General features: G+C 39.0%; 1 pseudogene; it reads left to right on the forward strand.

Moving 5' to 3' along the window:
- Window positions 1–1886: 1886 nt before the first annotated feature.
- LOC139722281 (uncharacterized) overlaps window positions 1887–20612 on the forward strand; it is a 48478-nt pseudogene continuing 29752 nt past the window's right edge.

Genomic DNA, 20612 nt, shown 5'->3' on the forward strand with positions numbered 1-20612 from the left:
AAACCAACACATTTAAAGCATCTTGGAACTTTAATTCTTGAACAATATTTTCCCCCCAGATGCAGATTCTTAAAATATGTATCAATAATCATTACTCTGCGTTTGATCTGCTCCCAGTCTATATAATGTTAACATCGGTAAGTTTAGGACGGAAAGTAGTCTTGACCGGTACACAATGAAATGAAATCCGAGAGTAATGAATGATAATGAAAGACAGAATAAAGTCATAAACAATATCATTTCATGCGGCTGGCTGTTCCCAAACACTACTTTGGATACAAATCACCTCAATTTTGAAACACTGAAACTTTATGTATGACATGTAAACATACCATTGGTTTTGTTTTATGGTTTGCATTTTCTGTGATGTTATTGTGCCATAATATTGTTCCTCTTCTGTTGATGAAAGCCCCATGATAATGCCCTTGATTTAGAAATTGAATGAAATCCAAGTCATGATCCAAACAGTGATTCTATCGAAACGTCACTTATAATAATATCAATCAGGTTACAATAGCAGCTAATTACCGGGACTTATTATCTGTCTTTACTGGGAAAAAAAAGTCTCTAATTGTAGTTGTGGTTGAAAAAGAGGTTTGAATCGAATCATCATTATCATACTGTGATTCTTGTCCTCCCCCATGCTAAGAGTTTATTATCAAAGTCAACATTCATATCACAATGTTGGAAAGATAATCACTTCATGATTCCTTACTTCGATTATTTTGATTTGTTTTCATTTAGTCATAATACGCTCAACTTTAATAAGAAAGCATTAATTATGCTAAACACGAACTATTTTTGATCAGGGATTTCTATCTTCTCAAGTATAACACGCGATCAGTTTAGGCTTTCAGCCTTGCGGAAGTTCACATGACTTTGTATAAACATTGCACTCTCCAGCGCAACCATTCGTCCTACGAAATTCGGAGACAGCGCCATCATCTAATAGCTGGCGCTGCCATGTCAACCCATTGACTGTTCCTAGCTGGTCAGCCTCGATGGATTGATGCAGAAGGGATGATTTATCATGAAAGAAATTGATACTAGGTATAAGGGTTTTGATCATAAACAAAGATGAAAATGACAATCTATGCTGACAAAGAATTAATGATCTGTAACCATGATAAGGGTAGTAATTATGATAATTACTTTACTAATACTACTCGGATAAGAGCTGGAGCAAACAATACTTTTACAACTCTTAACTTTTGAATGAAAAATCTGAGTGTTTTACTAATCCTTCTGTATTTTGCATTGGCTGACCCCCACCCATTTACACTGAAATACAGTAACACTTTTTATATGCAACGGGAAAGGGTTAGTTATAGGCCTATATGCGTCCTACTAACATTCTTCAATGTCATGTTTCACTATTGGCAATGCTGTGTGTATTATGTTCTGTGTTTGTCAACCCACAATACAGCGGGGACTAATCAAGTGCTTTTTATTTAAAAAAAATGAAGATGGTAGGTCCTGTCAGCTTCTCTTTTTTTTTAACTGCCCATCATATTCCACGTAATGTACTGAGCTGATGGCATTTACTCAACTCTCCATGTGGTTGGGCACTGGAAATGCTTAATTCTTTTATCGCACAGTTGACTTAAATGGTACAAAGTTTAGTGACATCCTTGGCCCTGGTGTTTGCTTGTTTGTTTGTTTTGACCTCGTTTTCTTTGCTTCAGAATTTGCGATATTAATGGGTCTGCAACATAGACTAGAGGAAACCACAGCCCAACTCCTGTGAGTGTGTGTTCGGATGCTGATGGTGCCGTCATCGGAGCCAGAATGTACACTGGCTATGGGCCTGTGGCATGCAATAACTGTGTGTCAGAGAGAGACTGACACAGCTGCTGTTGCGCATGCTCGCTACGATTAACCGTGATATCAACATGGCGAAGTAGACAGACCTGTACGGAGAAGGCAATGAGATACGCTACCTATTTCGTCTGATTTCTCCTCCTCCTATTGGAATTATTGTATTTGTACATTACAGAAGCGATGGATAACAGCATTGATCCTGAGGACGAAGTGCGAAAATTGCAAGATTTGGTCCGAAAGCTTGAGAAACAGAATGAACTTCTACGTAGTAAAGCGGATGCTATCGGCAGCCCCACTCCAACCAATAATGGGACTTTGCCTCTCTCTGAAGCCAACACCAACGTTAATCTTCAGTCTAATGGTGACATTAAATCAGTGAAAAATGCAGAAACAAGGACAAAAAATTCAGTGAAAGGACTTTTAGACAACGTCAAAGTTTTAGACATCCATGCAGAAGATGCCAATGATGACACTTGGTGAGTGATTTACTAGCTAACAGTTATGTAGGTGTTCTGTAGTTGGCCACTCTGATCTGACTCACTTCTTGGCCAGTCTGCCAGTTGGGACATTTATTGCATGCCTGGCTTTGCTTGGACTTCTGGACCGGTGCCGGTAGACCGTTCTGTAAAGTGATGAATGCATCGTATGATAAGATCTAACGTAATGGGCTTACAACAACTAAGAATAGTGTAGGCAGGTGCAGGTCTAGGTGTGTATTGCCAATCTTGCTCAGTCATGGAGTTTAATACTCTGGTTATTTGTTGACTTAGAATTGTATGGACTTCTTAATTCTACCCATCCCACCCACTGAGAATTTACCATTAACATGATTAACGTTGTTGGATAACTAGATAAAGTAACACTAAGGCCAAGTAAAAAAAGAAAGTAGTTTCTCGTCCGGGTTTTTTGAGCAAGGCGATGAGGGAGGTCCTTACTATTTGATATCTTACTATTTTTTCGAGGATTGTCAAAATGAAAGTAATGTGTGTTTATATGTGTGATATAAACCACTTATCATTTGAGTGATGCACAAGTTAATACCAAATCTGTGTTTATTGCTGTTTATGCATGACAAGTATACCAATTTTACACTGTGACTGTATTTATTCAGTCATATCATGGGTATGAAAAAAAACACGTTTTTTAAACATAAAATACACATTTGTGCATCACTTGTTGAACCTATGAATCCAACCATTATCTCTGGAAATGCATAGCATTATTTTTGCCTTTCAACACAACACAATCTTACTGAGTTAGATCTTTTCTCATATGAAAACATTCGCTCAAGGATTTAAAATGCCGCAGACAGTACTGCCAATATTGTCAACCCTGTGAAACAACCACCTGATTTCCTTTTTACTGAAAGACAGAATACGAACCAGTTGAATACTATATTCACTATTTAAAGCCGTTCGCTGTGCACACGTGCGCTTGAGATCGGTTCTCTCCATCACTCCACGATTTTTTTTCCTGCTCCAGAACGCATGCTAGTACTAGTATGCTGGCTGGCTGGTCTCCTCTACTACAGGGAAACCCCGTTATAACGAGTTCGGTTATAACGAGGAACCGCTTATAACGAGGTGATCGCGTCGGTCCCGCTTTCCTTTGCGTGTATGGCAGAACGAATCGGTTATAACGAGATTCCGGTTATAACGAGGACAATTTCGGTAAATCATGTTAAAGAAAAACATAAGCAATTTGATCGGATATAACGAGGTTCCATTTCTTGACCAAATTGCCGCTTTCAAACACGCGACAAATGAAACATTGGAAACCGAAATCTCGCTATCCACGTCTTTTCCCGTTTTGCAGAGAACCGTTCCTTCCATGTTTTCTTCTTGATCACGCGATAAGACACAGGAACACCTTCCGATGTTCCTACTAATTAAACATAATCATTCGGTTTTCTTTTTCGCGAGAAACGCGTTCGTGACATGAGGTCAGACCACAGCGCAACGAGAAAAAAATAGATAACGCATTCAAAAACTTTTCATGTAGCGACAATAAAATTTGACCCAAAATGGACAATTGGAATGCGTGTGCAACTCATCATTATAAATATCCTTTCCAATCTTAGTTCCGACTTCCAGTTCTTTCGCTGGTTTTGAGCAAATATGAGTTTGGACGATTAAAGCCGAAATAATGAGATCATCGCCCCGATCCCGCCGGGTGACGTAGCGTTAAAATAGTTGAGTAACACATGTTAACCTATACTTAATCGGTGTTCAAAAAAAGGAGCAAACGCATTTATTAGTTTGAACAGATCTGGATTTGTTCATTATTATTTAACAAATGATAATTTAAATATGAGTGAGTATGATCAAAGCAGAGATAATTAGTGAAATCATCGCGATCCTGCCAGGTGACAGTAGAGTAAAAATAGTTGAATAACGCATATTAACCTGCTTAATCGGTGCTCGGAAAAAGAAACAAATGCATGCATTAGTTTGAATGGATCTGGATGTGTTCATTATCATTTAACGAATGATAATTTAGATATGAGTGTGTATGATTAAAGCCGAAATAATGAATGAAATCATCGCCATCTCGCCGGGTGACAGTAGCGTATTGTTGAATAACGCATGTTAATATATTAGGTGCTCGGAAATAGAAACAAACGCATTCAACCGTTCAAGAACGGATGTACAAAACGCGAAGAGATTTTCGGAAGAAAATAAAGAACGCATTTTTAATCCCTTCGAGCGCAACGATCATACATTGTATAAAATTACTGCCAAATGATTCATGAAATTATCGAATTCCCGCTGGGCACCAACAGCGTAAAATACCTCGCAAGTATAATAGCGGTAAACAACGCACGTATGTTAGTCTGAAATCATCGTGATCTCGCCAGGTGACAGTAGTGTAAAAAAAAAAAGTTGAATGACGCATGTTAACCTAAATCAGAAAAAGAAACAAACGCATTTATTAGTTTGAATAGATCTGGTACATCTATTATTTGCGTAAACAGGATGACAACCTTCCACATTCAATCCTGTCACATATTTTCAAGAACGGTCGTACAAGACGCGAAGAGATTTTCGGAAGAAAATAAAGAACGCATTTTTAATCCATTTGGGCGCAACGATCATACTGTACATGTGTACACGATTACAGCCAAAATGATTCATGAAATCATCGCATTCCTGCTGGGCACCAACAGCGTAAAAAATACCTAGCAAGTTTAATACGGTAAACAAGGCCTGTATATGTTACTCTACAGTATATAATTATTTGCCCCCATATTTGCGCTGGTGTAGTTAGAAAAAGCTTAACAAACAAGAATTACAATAAAGAATTAACTTATCATGTATATTCAGCCTCTATTTCTTCGTCTAATTCACAAATCTCCCTTTATTCTCTCAATAATAACGCTCAATAATTGTGTAATAACAACGCAAAGGATATGTTTACTAAGTTTCATGGATGGGTATATGACGTCATGCTTATGTTTTTCTATGTTTTTAATGAGTATGGTTATAACGAGGTACCGGTTATAACGAGGTAATATCGCCGGTCCCACGGATCTCGTAATAACGGGGTTTGTGGTTACATTGCGCAATCAATCTAGCAGCACATGAAGCGGGCAACAGCACGAGAGAAATGTACAGGAGGTGCTCAACGTCCTGTCTACATCACGACGGACCGAGTGCGCTGTACATCACAGCCCAGACCCGCCCATCCAACTACAGTTCAACTGCTTTGTGGGTCATTCCTTCTTGCCGAGCTCGCAGTGTGAAATGCATGCGTTACTAGTATTACATACGCACTACAGAAGCTACAGCTGTACTGCAGCTAAGATTTTTTTTTTTCGGCGGCCGAAAAAATAGTAAATATAAAAAAAGTCGATGCGGCAACTGAAAATCGATGCGGGCGGGGAGCGGGCTGGGACGAGAATTATGAATTTCTTGGTATTTTCAGCGCCATTTTGAAAATAGTAAATAGTAAAAAAATCGATGCGGCGGCCAAAATCGATGCGCGCGAGGACGAGAAACTGGTTTCTTTTTTTACTTGGCCTAACAGAAAGGTGCATGATGGAGATTCATGACAAATGTTGACCGAAAGATCAACATTATCAATTTATATTGTTGAGGATACAATATAAATTATGTTCATCCCGCAGAAACTGAGACATATGTGGCTAGGAAGAGAACCGTCAGAGTGAAAAAGTGTTATGAAACTCCTCCAATTCCAAATGTTATCAGTAATTTGTACTTCACAATTGTATGTCTATGATTCATGCTAACTGTTAGAAGTCTACTCCTTGTAGTTTGTCATGGGCTGTTGTGATAATCAGATTCAAAGATAAAAGGTGTACTGTAGATTGTCTATTTAAATATTCTATTTCCACTGGTGTGTGGGCAATCATGTAAAATTCTACTTTGTTTAGGGACCAATATCATTGGTAATGGTATTGCGATACCTTCCAAATCGAACAGAGCATGTGAATTTGAGTAGTGATCCTGCACCACAGGTTTGATGGCATGTGTAGGCCTACTGTGTGAATGTCGCTGATCTCAACCGTGGTGATATAGAACTTAGAAGAACAACATCTTCCTCAGCTCTAGTTTCTGCCCTAGGCTGGCACACCCTTCATAACCGTCGACTTCTAGCGCAGTGTGTCCTATTCCATAAAATTCATTATCAACTGGTTTGCATCCCACACCCACAAATCATCACACCTGCAACTTATATTGGAAGACATGACCACCAACTCAAGTACACAGTACCCACAGCAACCATTGACTCCTACAAGTTTTCACTATTTCCAAGAGCAACAAGACTGTGGAACAGCTTGCCAGGCGCAGCTGTTCAACTCACCAACCCAACAGAATTCAGAGAGGCTACACTCCGACATATCATCATAATGCAGTCTTCTTCTGGTTCCAGTGTCCTGTAAGGAGCCAACCTTATTTTTACTTTCACGGGTTCAACCACTTTTATTGTAGATATGTGGGTTATGATTATGGCACCTCTGCACCCTTCTTGACACACAGCAAGGATTATTTATCCCGGTATAGCTTCAACGGAGCTGCAGTTTTGGGATTATTTCAACAAGTAACAAGTAACAAGTAATAGTTATCAGTGAGTGGTGAATGTGTGTGGGATTGCGTGTGGGGAGATGTGTGTGTGTGTATCCATGTGTTTCTGGGAAATGCGAAATGAAGTTACAGTGCGTAGTTTACATTTGCCCTAAATACAAGTGTGCACTTCTATTTGCCACCTCTGCAGGGACAGAGTGGTATGATTTCAAATGAATGACTGTTCTTGAGTCAGGGAATCATTTATTATTGTAGGAAATGTCCGCTGTCCTTGGCAATATCATAAAACACACACACAAAAAAATTATCCTTATCCGTCTATTAATATCTACAATGCACATAGGCCTACAGGCAACCACAAACACACACACACACAGACTCACACAGACACACACACACACACACACACACATACAAATTTGTGCACAGATGCACAAACACATACACACACACACATGTATCCATGTACACATGCACACACACAATTGTCCCTATGCACTCACAGGCCTGTTTGGCTTAAGGTGGTGGGGGCAGATGAGGAGGCGTAAAAATATTACTATACAGTATACATACAACTTAAGCTTCGCCGATTACCTTCTCTGCCAATTGTTAGTGTTTGTGGTGACTAGGAAATTTCATAATGATTTTAGTGCCTTTACTGGTCAAGTGGCATTCAATTCAGTAAAAGATGCTCTCCAGCTACTCAGTACATGGTGATTCGTGGGATACCACTTTTAATATGTAGGCATACGCGGACTGAGGTACCACTGTGTGTACATGTAGGTTCCTGAAGTACGATTACTGTACTGTGTACATGCATCGAGAATTTCTTGTGAAGGGCCCATGCTGACAATGTCATAGCTAATACAGTACTGCTACCATACCACTGACATTAAACCAAAATATGGTATGGTACAAACATTGTATTTACATATTTTTACCAGTGAATGGGTACTCATGTTAACTGGATAGAATTTGATAGACACTCCCTGTGACTGGACAAGAATTGTTCACCTCTGAATACATGTAGGTTTTGCTGGTCAGTTGGATAAAATCTGAGACCATCTCATAAATTTGATCCTGACATGCAGTTTGGCAGAGAGTAATGCTGTGTGATACTGGTAGTACAGTATACACTGAAAACACAGACTTTGTTACAATTTGACAGTGTGTGGTGTCCATGCTATGTTGATAAAGCCAGAAGCCATAAAGCCAATGAAATGTCATGGATGTGAAAAATGTAAACATTAGTGTAAGTTTAACATGATTTACATTGTACCTTTCTCCCTCTGAAGTTCCTACACGTAAGTCAAATGTTGTGTAAAAAGACATTTTAAAAAAACATAAAATGCTTTACCGGTACTTGTGTTATGAATGAAACTGTTGTATCAAATACTTCATCTGGCTGCATGCTTGACACTGCATTAAAATCTCAAAGTCTATTTGCTTCAAAACTATATCTGATGGCAAGCTTGCATGATATTCTTTTCTGTGTAAGATTTTGTGGTTTTTTTTAACATATAGTGAAACAAATCATTCATCATTGAAAAGCAATATATGGAGAATTACAATTTGTATATGAATACTAGCTCAACACATCAGTATTTAGCTACTTTATAGATGCCTTTTGAATAGGAGATTACAAAATGAAAATTGTAATTTTGATTCTTCATTTTCAACTCCTTTTTGTTTTATTCGTCTGTTCTGTACATCAGTACACCATGTTGACATACTGTTTGTACAGTTCCAGTATATCATTGCATTGACTACTTACTGTACTGTATGTTTAGTTTAAAATACAAGTTTATGAAAGTGGAACATGTTCCCCTCAAGTGACAATTATAACAGAAGAACATTAAAATGAAAGGTGCTGCAGTGATATGAATGGACAAACAGTTGTATTGACCTCTGCAAATCATACTGTAAATTGTGGTGTTTTAAAATCTATAGATCTGCCTTACTGCCACAATCACTAAGACAACTAGAAATTATTCATGATAACTGTGCTCAATGGAGTTTTATTCATCGCCGGTTACATTGCTTCTTTAATGCAATTTGCAGGGGATACTGATACACTGTAAATGCTGAGAATGTAAAAGTGGATAGTTTTTGCATGAGCAATTTGTCGCGCTTAGTTCGGGTAAGATGAGTTTTGCGTGTTTTTAATTCCGTGGAATCAAGACATTAACCACTGGGACATTGTATATCATAGCAAGCAAAAATATTTGTGTGCTTTTGTTTTCGTGCTAGTTTCTGGTTGCGCGAAATGCACGAAAATTTGAACACCGCAAAAATGTTCACCTTTACAGTATTTGTAATTTCTGTTCATGGGAAAAGTAATGGGGATAGTCATGTAAAGATTCATTGGGTTAATTACAATTTATAAATACAAGTGTATTGTGTGAGCATTGACTGGTGAAAGGCTAAAGTGTTTGGAATACATGTAGTTCGAGAAGGATGTGATGATTATCAGTGAGCTATGGCTGGAAACTATGTAAAAATTACTTGAAAGATGTAATCTACAGTACATTTCTGTTTCATTATTTTTTTTTCATCATTTGTGTATCTATAGAATGTGTAAAAATGCACATGCTGTACATGTACACATGTACAGCTATTTGTACATGTTGTTGTGATCACTCACTTCAGAATGAAGAAATGCTCTAAATTTACAAATAGTTTTTGGGCTTCAAGCAGACTTTGTTCTCACAGTTGCTGTTAATAATGAGAGAATTTATCTGGAATGTCTGACATCGGGGTTCTTACCAAGCGTATTGAGGTACAGTATATGGAGTCAAATACTGTAGGTTTCCCCCGTCAATCAGAAAATCTGTATAGATGTCAAGTCCTTAAAGAAAAAGCTGCATAATAAATTACTTTTCTGTGTATGAAAGCTCATTTGAGTATTTAGTGCCCATAAATGAACGAATTGTGATTTTCAAACAAGGCATACAATTTTTCATCATACAAACTTGTACATGGGCCTAGGTTGTTAACCTGCAGGTGTCATGAGCTGCATTTATCATCTTTCTCATGTTTGAAACGTGATCCAGTGTCCACTATCAAAATGCATAGTTTGCAAAGGCCTTTTGGATTGTGTTTCTCAAGTTGTTGCGCTTATAAATCATCTCTATCATGAGTGGAGAAGAAGGCATTGTCACTACTCAGACTTAATCTACTCAGAGTCTCCATTGTGCAGTTTGACCTGCGGAGTGATACAAGTCGTTGTTGGCAGTGGTTGGCATGGGCAGGTCTGAGCTATAAATGCATTTCATAATGACTCTGTGTTTATCATCTTCACAGAAGCACAGTTCTGGCTCAAATATGTTTGTGATCACGCCTTTTTTTTTTTGGCATATCGGAAAGGTGTTTATAACCTTATAATCAAAACAGGTTTGCATACATGTAATTATCATCTGCCCAAATCTCCCTGAAAGTTGTTTGGAAATCTTAATTCTACGCCAGATGTGAGTTGATAAACGCATCCACTGACTTTTCCATGCCCTGTCACTAAATACTAAGTACCAAATGTGCTAAAATATGGACAGTGACATTAAAGAGATGTTGCAACTACTGTAACTGTAATTCTGCCTCTTGAGTCTCCACAAGGGTCATTTCTGATCTGTTCCTGGGTTATTTACATTTACAACTAGTTTCCTTCCTCTAAAAATCTAGACCTAATTCCCTTCAAGCTTCTATCTAGCACCAACTGGAACACGTAGCATGTGTTGCCATTTTCGTCTTCCCTCTGTACACAGTACTTTTGATTTCATTGTCTTCTTGAATCGTGTCTACCACAGTTTTATTGGTGATTCCATCAGCCACTGCACTCTTATGTTATTTGTGGAGTTGTGAGTGCCATGTATTATGGTAAATTAATTTGCCATTCTAGCTAATTAGAGTGAGACCATCTACATAATGTACACCATCTGGTGGTTTTAAATGGCTTCTGTTACTATGTCAGTAGGCTACTTCTTGTTCGGACGAAGTGTTCACAGTATAATAATGATTTATACAGCATGGACAGAACTGTTGTGTCTTATTTTGCTGATTACCATTGCCAGCATAAGACAGAAAAGGCATGATACTGCAGTGAAAACATTGACTTGCGTGAAAATATAAACACCTTGAATTTTACACAGAAATTCCATGCATCAAAGTGATTTTCTATTAAAGTCATTCTTTTTTTCTCACTCAGATTTCTTGTGAAAGAAAATACATTGTACAGGTTTTGAATTTGAGATTTACCAGTATACAACTCTAATAGTGCAGAGATACTGTAAAGGATAGGAGTACACATACAAGTCAGTGGTATTTTCCTTTTGTGTACATATGCCATAATGATATTCTATAGCCTTGTAGAATGAAAAAAAAGATTCCTTTTTTCCCCTTGACATACTGAACTTGTCCAAGGTCATTGTAAACACAGAGAACCAGATTATGTAGTTGCTGTCACAGTAATTCCATCTTTAATAATTTATTGGAGTAACCGTGCATCACAGATCCACAATGTAAATTTGTTGTGCACAGAGAGCAGACTCCACAACCAAATCACTGCACTGATTGAGACATTTGTTTATGAAGTGGAATTCTTGGCTGCACCGTACCTATTAGTATTTGGTGAGGCTTACATCACAACATGCACACGATAGTTGTGCTTGTGTGTACACTGTATGTGAGTGTACTTGAGGACAGTCACTTGCGCAAGGATGAGTCACCTATATCATTTGCATTGTTTGACAGACTGCCTTCTGCTCAGGAGGTAGGATGTATCATACATACTGCCTGTGTACCTTAGCTGTTCCTGAAGGTGGAAGGGGGGGGGGGGGGTGGGGGTAGTTAGGGAAGGATGGAGGTACAACTGAAGGAGTTACATGTATCAGGGAAGGGGAAAGATTAGAGCGAGTCCGCTTGGCAGCCTGGCTGGGCCTTGAACCATCCTAACCCAGTTCTGCAGCCTGATGACAGAAGAGGAGACCGACGTGTTGACTGATGACACATTCTGGTCTTTTGCATTGTGTTCAAAATTCATCTTGGGTTACCTGGGGTGGGAGAAATGTACAATGTGGAGAGCCATGATAGCACTGTGGTGCCACGGACACAAACAGTGAAAATGGTTTAAATTGCATGCAATGTTGTGTGCAAATTTCATGTTTATAAATGCAAGGTGGGGTTGTTTTCAAAACGGCTGTCAGAAATCAGTTATTTATTATGAAAATACTGAAAATGATTGGCAAGAGTGGAAAGTAACTGTTTTGTCATGTTTTGGCTTTCATAACTCAGAATTTGACATGCATGTTGTCATTACAACATACTTCTTTAGCAACATGTAAGGCAATCTCTCTAGTGATAAGTTTTCATTAGCAAAGTTTTGATGTAGGTTTTAAGTCTCTATACATGATATGCCTGTAGCTTGGAATAACTCTGTCAGACCAAACCTTGTTTTTCACGACGCCTGATCATCTCATACCCCAAATCCCAAGACAACATCTGAACTTGACTCACTTGATAGATGGTGGAGGCGTGGAGCCTACATCATGCAGAGCCCCAGACAGAGCGTGTTTACGTTTTAAAATGGCCCAGCTCGCCCAGAACTCCTGGGGGAGGGCTGCCTTCCATATTTGGACACAGAGTTGGGAGAATCACATTGGGGCATTCCCCGGCACATGTCCGCAAAGAATGTGAAGATTTCATCGCATGGGAAGCATCAAGCAGTAGAAATACAAAATGCACCCAGCAGGCAGCTTAGTTTGGGTGTGTTTCTTCGCTCTCTGACCTACATTGCCTGATAGTATGTTGATCGCAATTTGTGCATTTGTTCAGACATTTTGCCTAATGGCAGTTTTTTTTTTGTTAATATGTTTGAAATTGTATTAAAGACTCACATAATGAAAAGGGAAAGAACTCTTGTAGTGTCCAGAGTATACTTTGTTCAAGGCTGTGTGTGGTACTGTATATATGCTGAATATTTTGTGAGGTTTTTATTTCAAGTGACAAATTTTGCGAGTTGGATGCCATTTGCAAAAACATGCAAAAAATATTAAATCTGATTGCGATGTAAATGTGACATGCACACTTAATTTCTCCATTCAGTACTGGGCTCTACAAGCGCAAATTTAATCACTCGTGATTGGCAACACCGTATGTAGGTCCTACAGTAAACAGGACAGGTCTACATTGTACATGCATGTAGAGTAATCATCTGAGAATTAAAGACACAAAAAGATATTGTTAAGTGTTACTTTTCTTTTAAGCTCTATGGAATGAAAGACAACAACAATTCAGATGCTTGTCTTTGAAGTGTTATAAAAAATAGATGGTGTTGTTTTACAGTGTGATTCAAAATATGGATTGATATTCTGAGAAATATGAAATAATCCAATTATACAAATTGATGCCATAATTGTGCTTGCCCCTTGCATTTGTTGTCTAAGTCACATGTTTTTTGAAGAATGCTTTGTATAAAGATACTTTTCTCTTGTTTTGTTATCATGGTGATCTCTTGTAATAGTCCTTGTGATAAAAGCTCACAGGATTTGGGAATGTGTGGAAACCCCGATCCCTTTTTCGATCCTGTAGAAGTAGCCAGAGTGAGTGTCTCACATCTGCTGGGCAGCTGTTTATAATTACTCTGTAAGGACTCATTTCTGCAGCAGAAAATGTGAATGAGGGGAACCACACAAATGGCAGTAGACATCCTTGCATCTGTGGACATACATGTACGTACAACTGTATCCTACGTGTGTGTACTGGCCTCTATGCACAGGGTATGAATAGAATGTTACTGAGCACCTATTATAATACAGATTATTCATTAACAGTGTAGCGTTAGTAATTGAAATTTGTAGGTCTTTTTTGAAAATATAAATGTGTACTATGTACACTGTACACGTACATGTACGATTTGTATGTAAAATTGTAGCATATATCTGAGTATTCTGTACATGGATGAAGAAAACAAGTGACAGTACATTTCAAAAAGGCAGGTGCAAAGTTCAAACAAAACATGTATTGCTCAACCAAAAACTGTTATGTAATGTAAAGAATGGAACAGAGCATCTTTAATAGTAATCAGATTATCATACAGTAGAAAGTTACAAAGATTATCATACAGTAGGAAGTTACAAATCCCAATAAATGGGTTTTGAGAACATTTCAACTCTTTGACAGCAGACTACATAAGTATTTGTATGTATGGATGCATGTAGGCCTATCCTAACCGTGCTCTTGTAAATGGAAATTAAAAGGGCTTGGCTATTGTTAAAGAAATTACGTGTATATTGAACTGGTGTTATGAAAGTGTAAAGAAGTTCTGTTCATTATATGATTTGTTGTTTTTGTTTGATACTGTATACACATGCTACATGTATGTGTCTGCATAATTTGATTGAACATGATCTTATGACAAATGCTCACTTGCTCAAAGTGATGTACCATAGAAGACATTGATTAATGAATCATTTTATCCATTTAATAGTGTATACAGTATATTCTACATAAATGTACACATTTGCGAGTATGATACAGGGCATCATCCTGTTCACATTTAATTCTGTATGTACAAACCTCACCACTCGTGGGAGTACAATTGTAGCCCATTGTGTAAGGCAAAAACATACAATAGTGTCAGAGTTCAAGTCAGATTATCATAGAGCGTGTTTCTACTGAGAGCACCTCACATCCCTGACATCGCCACGAATTTTGTCCAACGCAGCACCTCGTATTTTACGACCACTCGAGCTATTTCTACTGAGCGATAAAATACGAGGTGATGCAAAGGTGACGTGCAAATGCGGCGATTCCGGAAGTCAGGTATTTTTAAGTCACAGATTTTGGTCACGCGCGCGATCCGAACCCTGCCTGCTTTGCTACAACTGCGTCGGCTATTTTTTGATTAGCCATTTCTCTTCGTCTCCCCATCCAATATACCCCGAACTAACATACTGGTATCCTGCCACTGACTAATGAGAAATCTTTGGAGATCGAGGGTCCAGTTGAGATTTTCTCAAGGCTACGACATACTAATGTGGTACTCTCGCGATTCGAGATAATATAAAATGAAATAACGCGGTGTAAAATCAAGTAAGTGATGAGGGCTTAATAATGCAATAAGTTAGGCTGTTAATCACGCGAACAATAGACGATGAATGCCACAATTCACATGTAACGTAACGTATAGGGCCTATAACACATAAATACAAGCGAGTTGGTACAAACAAAGCATGATGCGAACACGGTCGCTGTGTACGTGTGTACACACGTATTTTGTACACATGTGTCGAAGGAGTGTGTGCGATGAACCGATTGAAAAGCGCGGGGAAAAATTCTAGACGTCCGATACACCACGAATTTCGCTACCCGGTGTGTTTCTACTGAGAATCGTCCTTCGCGTCACCACGCATCGACCACCTCAATAGATGGACGACGGAGCACCTCGCATCAGCCGGCATCGGCCACTACCCGATCTGTTTCTACTGAGGAAAAATTCGAGGTGTCACCACGCATCGGCCGGTATCACCACACATCGGCTGGCATCACCTCGAATTTTCGTCGCTCAGTAGAAACACGCTCATAGTCAGTGATGTATGTGATTTGGAAGGGTAGCTTCCTTTGGCATTACAATGAGATGTGCAGAAGTATTATACAACACAGATGGATACCAAGAAAATACTTGTAATATTTTTAGTAAATACAGGGTATTACATATTGTGTACATGAGATACAGCTGTACAATGTATTTCTGTGACTTGCCTCCTTGCCCATTTGGCCAAGAGCCCATACATGTACTTTTTACAGGCAATGGTCATCCATTTCATTTTTCCTTCAGCTTGAGTTTTACTGGCCCCAGGCAAGCAGGCCAGTGGATTTTTAGCATCCTGTAATGTGACTATCACATGGTCTTAAAAAAAAAAAAAAAAAAAAAAAATAGAAAAATAAGAAATTGAAAAAAAAAAATTGTGTTGAAATGAAAATGTTAAAGGGACTGTACAGTACTGGTTGGGGTATTTCTAAGTGAGATAATGAGAAACCTCTTATGAAATATGAAAAAGCATGAAATTGTAAGAAGGATTCAACGTTTATTTGATGAAAATTGGCTTTGAAATGGCTGAAATATCCAAAAAATTGATAATAATAAAAGGCGACATGCCACAACTTTATTAGGATCTCTTTGTTTCACCTTGTTTTTGGATATATCAGCCATTTCAAAACCGATTTTCATCAAATAAACTTTTGATACCCTTTAGAATTGCATGCTCTTTGACATCTCATAGAGTGGTTTCTGAATATCTCACAAAATGTTAAAAGCTAAATCCTCACCTTGACCAGAACTGTACACACCCTTTAAAGCTTGAGAGCTATTTGGGTATTTGGCATACCCACTTTCTGTGATTATAAAAATGTATAATTCATTATAAAGATAATTTACCAAGACACCATTTCTGTGCATTTCTGTAGCAGACTCAACATAATTATATATTTTGAATACCTCATCACAATATAATTCTTATCTATGTTCCAGTTTGTGGCTTTTGTTTTAATGGAAGTAAAAATAACTTGATGTTGTGCATTGCTACAAAGATTTTTGGCACAGGCTGACATGTAAGGCATGGTGTCTGAAAATACAACAGTACATTATGGCATATGAATGACTGGCAACGTTAAGCACCATCCAATTTAGGGAGCTAATTCTGATTGCATGTGAAACTTGGCATTGATTGGTGTATAATTGCTTCTCCCTTTAAGCTTGCAAGTTTATGAAGGCTCTGAGTGAGATTCAGCTGATTTTGACTTTAATGTTAGGACATCTTTGGTTCATCTAAAAAGTCACCTTGTCTGCAGATGTTACAAATGTAGGTTACTACTACTGATGCATACATAAAATGTCCTAGTGCTATGATAATCTGCGTATATATCTGTGGGCTGACCAGGTGATTGCTTAAAGGAGCATAGTCCCAGTAGTTTAGAGGGCGCTGTTGAATGATAGTGCCGATCACCGTTAGCATTGATACGAAGATTGCCGAAGTTGAGCTGTCATCAAGAGTAAAGTGCGTAGGTGTTGCTAGGTAACGTTGCCTTCGTTGTCTTCTCTGCGCATCACGCAGTCTGTAGTAATGCCAGGGTGCGTGCATATGTGCAAGCTTCTTAGTATGGCGTCACAAAAGAAGTTTGCTAAAGCTGTCATCCCCCTCAGCCGAATCATGAGCCGAACTGTGATCGGACCACTGACTACAGTGGATCGGACTTCTTCGGACTAGGGGAAATGGGTCACTGCGTAAGCGCTAAAGAGGAGTCGATAGCATAGGTCTCCATAGGAAACTTGTGCCGTGCGCCCGCGTACGCATTTGACTAAACCACTGGGACCATGTGCCTTTAAAGAATATGTGGGCTGGGCATGGAAGTCTTTCGTTATCCCATGTTAGCAGCCAATCTGTATCTTTTGACAGGATGAAATAAACAGTAGCCCATCAGCATCAGTAGAGTGGGAATGCGGGCCATCTACTGCACAAGATGGCGATGTCCAGCAATTTGCTTGGACTTCCAAAAATAGAATCACTTGTGATAAATTGTAGTGAGTATGCATGTGTATGTGTGTGTGTATTGCCATTGCGCTAAAAGCATTCTGTCATCAGCATCGCTTGATGAAGTACAGCTGGATGTTATGTAGCTGTACAGAGTACATGGTAGTTTGAGGCTAAAAAAAAAAAATCTGGTTTTCTGGGGCAAAAAAACAAACAAACAAAGAAAAAAAACATACACTGTAGGTAGTGATCACTGACAGTTTCAAACCAAAGCCCAATGTAAATAGCATAACATCAAATAAAAGTCTGGAGCTGCAGACTAAATCTCACTCTTGTCTATTGTATCTCTGAATTAATCATCTGCCAATGGTTACACTCAGCTAAATTTGTTCCATGTATACATTATTATAGTAAATAGGTAGAGTGAAATTGGCGTTGTGATTGGTTGGATTGTATCACGTGATCGTGCAAAAATTCCGGTATAGTGGCACGACCGTGCCACTATAACGCTTACGCTTACGCTTATGCATAATGCCTACGCTTTATGTACGAAGAGATTCGCGCAAGGCCTAGGGAGGGCGGCCGATTTACGTAGTGTATTAAAGACAAGGCCATGCATAAATTTCAACGTCATGCGCGCGTAGAGGATCATGGACGCAGAATGTAGGAGTTTTATAAGCGAGTCTGCGCTGTGCGTGATGTGCAATACGCATACACGGCTGTCTGTCTGTACGTACAGCGTCGCACGCTGTGTACAGTTTATACCATACGTAAACTACGGTAGGTTGCGGTTCTGCGTGCAACAAGTGCAGTGCCGGCGGTACGGTGAGTCTTGTTAGATCTAAATTAGGGCCTAGACCTACGGGAATACATGTAGATTGAGGGACCTATTTACTATAATAATTAGTGCATGTTCTATTGATGCACCAGTACTGGACTAGAGAACTCCAAATACTAAATTATCCCTCGTGCAGTTCTATTCACCTCGGCCTGCGGCCTCGGTGAAACAAAACAGCACTCGGGATAATTTAGTATTTGTCGTTCTCTAATCCAGTATAGTGCATCATAGAGCATGCACTATTTATATAATATCCTATCCAGAGTTCACACTCGGGAGGCTGTAAGACCTACATTCAAAGTGCACTGCCCTATCCATTGGCCCCTCACTGGTAGTTATAATCTCCAGAGGAGATGTTTCCATGGCGATGTGCATCCATCCATCAGCTTCTTCTCCTCCTCCTCCTCCTCCAACAGTCCCAGTCCCTGACCACAGTGAGAATTATTCTCAGCCACGTGATTCACAAGAAAAATATTGCCTCCTTTCTTTTTCTCCCATGTGTGTGTGTGCGTCACAAGCCATCATCTCAAGAGAATGTCGTGATTTCTCTCTGCAGAATTTTGTGTGGATAAAACAGAGAATGAATGGATTATTGGAGAATTCAAAGAATGAATGCTAGGAGTTGCTTTTGTGTGCATCACTTTTGTGTCGAGATTGACCGAGACAGGGAAATCTCACTGCACTTGGAGCAGAGAAATGCAATGACTCGCATCTGTGTCAGAATATGTGTATTTTAAGAATACTTTTAAAGACATACTTTGGAATTTGACAGTTTAATACAAGGAGAGACATGCCGTTTAAAGCAGGGTGTACATGTACCATTAGAATGTAACAGAAAAAGTGTAACTACAATGTGACATTGTACAGCTACATTCTTGTCCAGATACTGTGTATGTGGAGCGCTGCTGATTCAATGAAGGATCACATTATGTTTTGTCATTCTGAGAAGCTTACAATAGTGTATGGCCTTGGCCTTGTGACTGTGTTTGGGTTGACAGTGTATCCAAGGGGAAAATGTGATGACTTTTTGGGGGCTGAATTTGTAAGGGCATTGTATTTTATCTTCAGGCTAGCACATGTGAAATGGCAGGAAAAAAAAAAGAACAAAATGTGATGCTAATGCATATATGCCCCAGGCATGTGGAGAAGGATCTTGATATCTATTTCATACTGCCATTTCAAAACTTATCATACATTGTAAAGCAACTCTGTCAAAGTCACCAATTGTATTGTCGCAATACGTTTGGCCTGCTCTGGTAGCCCACATTGTCCATTGGTTGTGGGAAAATCAAACATAACATACAGTAGCTGTGCTGAATGCTTTGGGTTCACAAGGAGATCAGGACAACTTACAATGTAAGTCTTGCGGGGGGGGGGGGGGGGGGGGGTTAAAAAGAGAAGAAATCTTGCTTTAGCAGTACCCCATTATTGCTGGGAGTGTACTGTTGACAGTGTAATAAGTGGAGACATTATTTACCTATCCCTTGTCCCAATTCAGCTAATGATATCAAGGGTGCATTTCATCAACCGTTTTATCAAGATATTTAATTTTCGTGAACTATTTAAGCTACTGAAATCCTTGTATCCAATTATTGGCTAAGAGCAGATTTGTCAGGAAAAAAATACATTTGACAGAATGCTTGATGAAATGCCTCCAGGGATGCTTATATTCATGTTGCTCCCATATTGTGTGACATCTATACATTTGCTTCGGGATGAATGTACTATGTATACATTTGTAAGTGCCTATTATTTGTGTTATGGGTCTGACCTGAATTCATTCTCTTGAAGTGTAGCTAAGGTCATCATTCAAAGGAGCTGTGGTGGCCCAGTGGATATTGAACACAGAATCTTAATTTTTAGGTCTGTGGTTCAAGTCCACTGGCAGCACAGGTTGTGCCCGTACATGTAGGTGAGGTACTTTATCCTCATTGCCTAGTCCTTTAGAGATGATTAAAGAGCCATCAATTTTGTGGTACTAGTAACCTGTTCCTGTGGTTATTAGGGCTACCTGGGTGGCCACAATTACATGAATTAAATCCAAAGCAAAGCAAAACAAAACATTATTATTGCTGTTGCAGTTGCTACATGTACTACAAGTACTACTACCACCACCACCACTACCACTGCCGCCACCACCACCACCACCACTGCTACTACTACTTCTACTACTACTACTACTACTACTACTACTACTACTACTACTGCTGCTGCTGCTGCTGCTGCTGCTGCTACTATGTCAACTATTACTACTACTACTACTACTACATATAGTACTATTACTACTGTTACTACTATTACTAACTACTGCTACAACTACTACTGTACTTCTGCTACTACAATTGCTTCTATTATACACCAAATATCTGTCAACATCCATCCTCAGTA

The sequence above is a fragment of the Diadema antillarum genome, unplaced genomic scaffold (assembly GCF_040938485.1).
Source record: "Diadema antillarum isolate AM-2024a unplaced genomic scaffold, OU_Dant_1.0 scf00000162, whole genome shotgun sequence".
NCBI classification, from domain to species: Eukaryota; Metazoa; Echinodermata; class Echinoidea; order Diadematoida; family Diadematidae; genus Diadema; species Diadema antillarum.